The sequence below is a fragment of the Leptodactylus fuscus genome, chromosome 2 (assembly GCF_031893055.1).
Source record: "Leptodactylus fuscus isolate aLepFus1 chromosome 2, aLepFus1.hap2, whole genome shotgun sequence".
NCBI lineage: Eukaryota > Metazoa > Chordata > Amphibia > Anura > Leptodactylidae > Leptodactylus > Leptodactylus fuscus.
The window spans coordinates 183,718,070-183,725,674 of NC_134266.1; positions in this window are offsets into that span (position 1 = coordinate 183,718,070).

The following is a 7,605-nucleotide window of genomic DNA, read 5'->3' on the forward strand; positions in this document are numbered from 1 at the left end:
GGACTCCAATAAATCCAAAGTAGTTCAAACGATCCTAGAAACCTCCAAAGTTAGATAAAAACAAGAAGATGATAATCACACTTATGCTGGGTTCACACCAGCGTCCGGTCTCCGTTCAGAGGTGAAACCTGACAGACCGTATCTGGCCACTGTGGACGTAAGGGCAAATTCAATTACTAGTAAGGGCTCGTTCACATCTGCACCTGGGGTCTCCGCTTTCAGGTTTCCGTTTCCTACCTGAAACTGGGCAGGAGACGGAAACCTGCAGACATTTTTCAAACCCATTCAAATGAATGGGTTTGAAAAGTGTCCGGCCGTGAGCGCCAGTGAGTGTTTTGGGCTCTCCGTGGTGAAACCGTTATTTTTTTTAAAACCAGAAACAAAGTTCTGCATGTCCAACTTTGTGTCCGGTTAAAAAAAAAAACGGTTTTGCCGCTGAGAGCCCAAAACGTTCACCGGCGCTCACGGACGGACACTTTTCAAACCCATTCATTTGAATAGGTTTGAAAAATGCCTGCAGGTTTCCGTCTCCTGCCCAGTTCCGGGTAGGAAACGGAAACCTGAAAGCAGAGACCAGGCGCAGATGTGAACGAGCCCTTACTAGTAATTGAATTTGCCCTTACCTCCACAGCGGCAATGACAGGAGGGTTCCCCAGCTCCCAGGGACATTAGATACAAAGGCCCCTCTTCTTCCTCAGTTAGTAAAATAGAACCTTATGGATATAAAGTCTTTAGGTTCAGTTCACATCTGTGCCCGATTTCCGTATGGGCATTTGCTTGCCCCTCTGCATGAAAAATACAACACTTTGCTGTCCGCATTTTTTGCCCTTTCCTTGTTGAAACTGAACGGAAACCACACGGACACTATTCTAGTCTATGGGTTTTGCAGGTTTCCTATGGAAACCACTTTTTTATGCAGATTAGGTTTTCATTTAGGAGGTTCCCAAGAGGACCCCCTGAATGGAAATCCATGCGCATATGTGAACCAATCCTTAATTAGATAAGGCAGAAATATCCGAATCAATATGCCAATAAACGAATGTAGAGAAAAAAAAAGTCAGTAACAATACCTTTTTTCTTTGCAATGGAGGGAAAAGCCCATGATGCTGTGGGGGTTAAGGAGAAATCCAGTTATCAGTAAGTATTATCTATCCCCAACATCTCCACAGGAGCACTGACCAGAGGAATAACAGAGAAAACGTCATGGGGGAACAGCAGATAACTCTTTGCGACCAAAAGGACATTATGGGCGAGTTCACACGGAGTTAACGCACGCGCATTCTGGCACGTATACACATGTCAGAATGTGAGCACTCAAAAAAGATCCCATTCATTTCAATGTATCGTTACGGGCGTATAACACGCGCAATTTTGCGGCCGCAAAATTACGCGTGTCATACGCCCGTAATGATACATTGAAATGAATGGGATCTGTTATGAGTGCTCACATTCTGACACGTGTATATACGTGCCAGAATGCACGTGCATTAACTCCGTGTGAACTCACCCGACTAGAACTTACAATTTCGAAAAAAAAGTTCAAGGGTTTTCCCGGGTACATATCCTGCATATCTGCTTTACTGAGGCTGAAGCACAATCAGCCCAGGAGGCAGCTATACCCCTGATGGAAGGAGTTCCCAATTACAAGGGAACAGGAACATTAAGTTCTTGGTAAAGCACGATAATAGTAGATCTGATCCAGCAAGCTAAGTAGCCTTACTAGTTCCTTTTTGGCTGGACCAGACTTCCTAGTGTCTCTAGTTCTTTCCAGATATTTCAGGACACATCTATGAACATCCAACATGTCAAACTTCTTTCTCTCATTCCACTGATTCAGGCAAAAGGAGAGTAGACAAAATTCCTACTGGCAATGAAACTTGGACACCACTTTCAGAAGAAATGCAGGATGTTTTATCAACACAATACAGTCATCTAAAATTAAATAATAAGGAGATTTGCGTGAAAAGGCTTTAATTTCTCCAATGCGTCTTGCTTTAGTGATTGCAAGGTAGTTTTTTAGGAAAAAAATCTCATAATATCTTGTAGAGCTTCAAAAATTGGGAGGACCACTAAATTAAAATCCAGGGAGTTGCCATAGTATGATAGGAGGGCCGCAGTCTAGAGGCACCATTAATGATTCTCTTAATTGAAGAGTAGTTAGATAGCTTAACTCAAAGCTGCTGCATGGACCTTATAACTACTAGTCTATAAAACTTTGTCTAAACCAGCCTGTAGGAATTCAAGAAGACACATCCGATTTATTCTTAGAGAACCCTAATAAAGTCTTCCAGGATCTGGTATAGATTTTAGAGATCACAGGCTCTTGACATAAAAGAAGAGTAGATATTAGTTTGTTAAATAAGCCCGGACCTTTTAGCAGACTCTGTTCTGTCTCCAGGCTGGCAATTTGAGGTATAGAATGGCTAGATGAAGAACTGGCCCTTGAGATGGAATATTTTGCATAATAATTTCCCCCTGAGAGAAACCACAGACTCCTCCTGGATTTTGGATAGCTTCCTTGCAAACAGAGGAATTGGACAGACACGTATAGGAGAGACTTTGGCCCAGTCTGGGGTCAACTTACTAGGACAGTGAGAAGAAAGTTGATATTTGATGGTTCTTTTTAAGTAAAGAGATATAACGGCAGCGTGTCTGATCTCTTCATGAGCGATAAAAACTTCCCAATTTAGGGACCTTTCACCTTCTTTCAGGGTTTCCGGGTTCAGATAATTTGCCACATCATTATCTAAGCCCTTGAGTTGTATTGCAGAAAGGGAGCCCACGTTTTTTTTCCTGTCCACTGAAAAATCTTCACAGTGACCCAGGTCAAACTTTGACCTTTGGTTCCTCCGTGTTTATTGAGGTAAATTACTGTGGTGGTAATATCCCATAAAATCTTCATATGTTTGTGCTTTAATTTAAGCTCTAGAACCCTGATGGCTTCCAGGATAGCTGAGAGTTCTCTGAGATTTGAGGAAGCCATCCTCATGGAAGGGTCCCAGTCTCCCTGCATTGTAGAGTCTTGACAATGGGCTCCCCAGCCCCACCTGCTGGCATGCATGGAGATTGCCACTGATGATGAGCTCTCCAGAGAACTACCTTTTGAAGATTTTTCTTGATCATTCATCAGCTTAGAATGTTATTTCTCCTCTGAGGAACACAGAGTTTCTTGTGAGGATTGCATATTGCCCTAGTTTGCCAGAAGGAAGGATTGTAGAACCCTTGAGCCCAACAAACTTCTGGGATATAGAATGTTCCAGTCCCCAAGAGTTTTATTATCTCCCTGATGGTGACTGAAGATTACATGCAAAAAGGGCTTAGATGAGCAACTATCACTTCTGGTTCTCCAGAGATCATCACTGTGGAATCTGGCAGGATACTCAAAAAGACAATTTTCTGGGTTGGGACCAGAATCAATTTTTCTAAGTTTATCAACCAGCCCAAACTGTAGAATGAACCAACTGAAGATGAGCTAGGAGAAAAGTTTGTGAGGAGGCAAATATTAGAAAATCATCTCTGAAGATAACCTCATCTGACATCACCTTGATGAAAATTCTTGGTACTGAACAAAGCCAGAACAGAAGAGCCCAAAAATCAAAGTCCTAAAGGCGATGATCCATGAATATGACAATCCTGGATATGAAATAGATAAGAATAACTGAAATCTTCTCCTCTAGACCACAGAACATCTGGACTTGTATGGTAAGGGTTTCTTTAGATTCTTTAACTCCCATCATAGTACAGATTGCTTTAAGGAGTGATTCAGTCCGCAACACAACATGGACTGTTTGAGATGTCCTCTGATTCGGAGTCAGACATTTCCCCCCTCATCTGACTCAAGAGGTTAGGATACTGGCTTTTCACCTGAAGTAGAAGGATGCGAGATTTGTGGAGGATTAGTGATGGGTATATGCTTATCAATAGCAGATGAAACTTCCTGTCTTATAAGAGACCCATCGTTCTTGAGAAAGGAGGGCAACTCCTCAGTAACCACCTTTCTTACTCAAAGCTTTTTTTTATGTAAGATAGGCAATGACTTTCTGCACATAGCACACTTTTTCAAAGCCTTATCAGTAGGTAGGTCTATATCCTGTAAAACCAATACGTATAAAGTTAAAAAAAAAACAAAAAACACCCCAATGGAAAAAAAATTTAATAAACGTGGGACCAATGGAAGAACCAAGCGAGCTAAGGGGCTTTGCAGAATCCATACTTCTCTTAGTCTTCACCAGCTCTGGAGAGGAGGAATTGATAGCTAGAACACATACACAGCAATGCAGGGGGAGCAGAGGTGCACAAACAACAATAGAGTGCTTTAATGTTTGAATTTGGTGCCAAAAAATAACATCCGCACAAGCCCCACCCTTCCACATCCAAGAATATCTGATTGGAGGGTCACTCCTACATCATGGTCCCACCATCTGATTAGCCAAAGGGAAACAGAGAGGAGACATTCCCCCTGGAATCTGCTCCTCTCTCCCCACTCAATGGAGACCAGGAAAGAGCCCAGTGATGCCTCACCTGAAGAAGGCTTACTCCTAGAGAAGGGAAGACCATGAAATGCAGCCTGAGCCCACTGCTCCTTGTGCTGCCCTCCCGGAGAAATCTGGGCGTTAAGTGGAGGACTTATGATTCAAAGTAGGAATCCATTAGGAGTGGGATATTTATATCTTATATTATACTGCTGCATAAAAATACCCTAATCCCAACTGTGTTTTCAACCAGTAATATCTGTGAAAATAATATACATTGCAACCTCTTTCAGACGACACCAACAGCTTTTAAGTCTCTATATTTTAAAACGCCCAAGATATAATTGTTTGAAGAAACCCACCCCCACCTTCATTTTTTCTACATTTTACACAGCCCCATATGCCACAAACAATTAATCATTGAGCGACAGGAATAGATCTCAATACAGAAGCAAGGGAAAGAACAAAGAAATGCAGAATTGTACAGAAAGGAGACAAAATTTGTAATTAAAAGCATATTACAAAAAAATCTATGACACAAATACTGCCTGAAAATCTAAAATTTTCCGGACGTTTAGTTATGCTTTAAAGTAAACAGGGTAATAGGTGCCGTGATCTACACCATTGGGTTAGATACTATTATAATGGGCACTTCTGCAGTGTCTTGTCACAGGCTAACTAAAATTTTAACTTCTAGTGGATAAAGTCCTCATCTTTATGTATTATTATTAGTTAGGCCGGGTTCACATCAGCGTTGGTGTCTCTGCACCTAATCAGTTTTTGTGATCTGTTGAAAAATCATAAAAACAGATTATAAAATGTTGTTAAAAAACCCATTGATTTGCAAAACCATCGGCAGTTGAGCGTCTGGAGCATTTTCATTGTGTATCTGCTCTTTTGGATGTAGTATGATTCCAAAAAAATAAGGAAACACGACAGACAGTAACAAATTAGTTCTCTGGTGGAAAGTGGACACAAACAGATTACCAGTGGATAGTAAAACGTTTCAGTCCATTTTTCCCGCTTCCCAGTGGGTTAGCCACACCACATGTGGCCTAGGTCTCAGAGTGGCATAAAAAACCCCCCAAAGAAACACTTATATCGTACTGTGCGGATCAAAAGAATGGCAAAGCAACTCATATTAGGCAAAAGTCAATTTTCCAAACCTGTGGAGGGTGGAAGGGGATCCTCACTTCTACAAAGATAGCACTTAAAATAAACTCATGGACTACTTTTACACAAAATACTGTACTCTAAATGTCAGTAGGTAAATGTGTGTACAGGAGGTCATTGTTGTGTTGAAAACAAAATCACAGGCCAGCTAAGCAATCTGCGACGGTATTCTGATGTAGAATATCATGGTAACGGAGGTAACTATATGGTAGCCATGCTGGTTAAACATACCTGCACTTCTAAAAATAACAACAAGCAAAGTAGTCCACAATCTCACATTCTTCCCCATGTTTTACAATGACAAGGGCATTGCTATATAATATCTACTCACTTGCTTTCTCTCCCTCTTTGGAAAGATGATGAGTTGTCATCAAAAATCTCATTTGAACACATAACACAAAACATCCACTATCTATTTTATGGCTCAAACAAATCTGTTCTTTTAAAGGGGTTTTCGCATCTCAGGGTTTCAGCAGTTTTGCCTGCAGTCTGTTCTTCTCACTTGATAGTAACTAGAGATGAGCGAACACTAAAATGTTCGAGGTTCGAAATTCGATTCGAACAGCCGCTCACTGTTCGAGTGTTCGAATGGGTTTCGAACCCCATTATAGTCTATGGGGAACATAAACTCGTTAAGGGGGAAACCCAAATTCGTGTCTGGAGGGTCACCAAGTCCACTATGACACCCCAGGAAATGATACCAACACCCTGGAATGACACTGGGACAGCAGGGGAAGCATGTCTGGGGGCATAAAAGTCACTTTATTTCATGGAAATCCCTGTCAGTTTGCGATTTTCGCAAGCTAACTTTTCCCCATAGAAATGCATTGGCCAGTGCTGATTGGCCAGAGTACGGAACTCGACCAATCAGCGCTGGCTCTGCTGGAGGAGGCGGAGTCTAAGATCGCTCCACACCAGTCTCCATTCAGGTCCGACCTTAGACTCCGCCTCCTCCGGCAGAGCCAGCGCTGATTGGCCGAAGGCTGGCCAATGCATTCCTATGCGAATGCAGAGACTTAGCAGTGCTGAGTCAGTTTTGCTCAACTACACATCTGATGCACACTCGGCACTGCTACATCAGATGTAGCAATCTGATGTAGCAGAGCCGAGGGTGCACTAGAACCCCTGTGCAAACTCAGTTCACGCTAATAGAATGCATTGGCCAGCGCTGATTGGCCAATGCATTCTATTAGCCCGATGAAGTAGAGCTGAATGTGTGTGCTAAGCACACACATTCAGCACTGCTTCATCACGCCAATACAATGCATTAGCCAGTGCTGATTGACCAGAGTACGGAATTCGGCCAATCAGCGCTGGCTCTGCTGGAGGAGGCGGAGTCTAAGGTCGGACCTGAATGGAGACTGGTGTGGAGCGATCTTAGACTCCGCCTCCTCCAGCAGAGCCAGCGCTGATTGGCCGAATTCCGTACTCTGGCCAATCAGCGCTGGCCAATGCATTCTATTAGCCCGATGAAGTAGAGCTGAATGTGTGTGCTTAGCACACACATTCAGCTCTACTTCATCGGGCTAATAGAATGCATTGGCCATTCAGCGCTGGCCAATGCATTCTATTAGCTTGATGAAGCAGAGTGTGCACAAGGGTTCAAGCGCACCCTCGGCTCTGATGTAGCAGAGCCGAGGGTGCACAAGGGTTCAAGTGCACCCTCGGCTCTCCTACATCAGAGCCGAGGGTGCGCTTGAACCCTTGTGCAGCCTCAGCTCTGCTACATCAGAGCCGAGGGTGCGCTTGAACCCTTGTGCACACTCTGCTTCATCAAGCTAATAGAATACATTGGCCAGCACTGATTGGCCAGAGTACGGAATTCGGCCAATCAGCGCTGGCCAATGCATCCCTATGGGAAAAAGTTTATCTCACAAAAATCACAATTACACACCCGATAGAGCCCCAAAAAGTTATTTTTAATAACATTCCCCCCTAAATAAAGGTTATCCCTAGCTAT